Below are 261 nucleotides of genomic sequence, written 5' to 3' on the forward strand. Positions count from 1 at the left end.
GTCTGGATATAAGTTAAATATAGAGAAACACAATATCCTATACAGACATACAAGGAAACGTACAGCACATAGAGACCAGAGAACTAGATCCTACTTCATCATCCACGAGACCAGGTACAGAGCCACGTTAAACAAAACTGGATTGCATTATGGCTCTTTAAAACCATATTAGTTTACGCGTAGATACTGAGCACATGCGAGGGAGAGAGACAGAAGTTGGTGGGATAAAACTAGAAATGAAGATCAAGTGAAATAGAAGTT

Source organism: Penaeus monodon, chromosome 19 (assembly GCF_015228065.2).
Source record: "Penaeus monodon isolate SGIC_2016 chromosome 19, NSTDA_Pmon_1, whole genome shotgun sequence".
NCBI lineage: Eukaryota > Metazoa > Arthropoda > Malacostraca > Decapoda > Penaeidae > Penaeus > Penaeus monodon.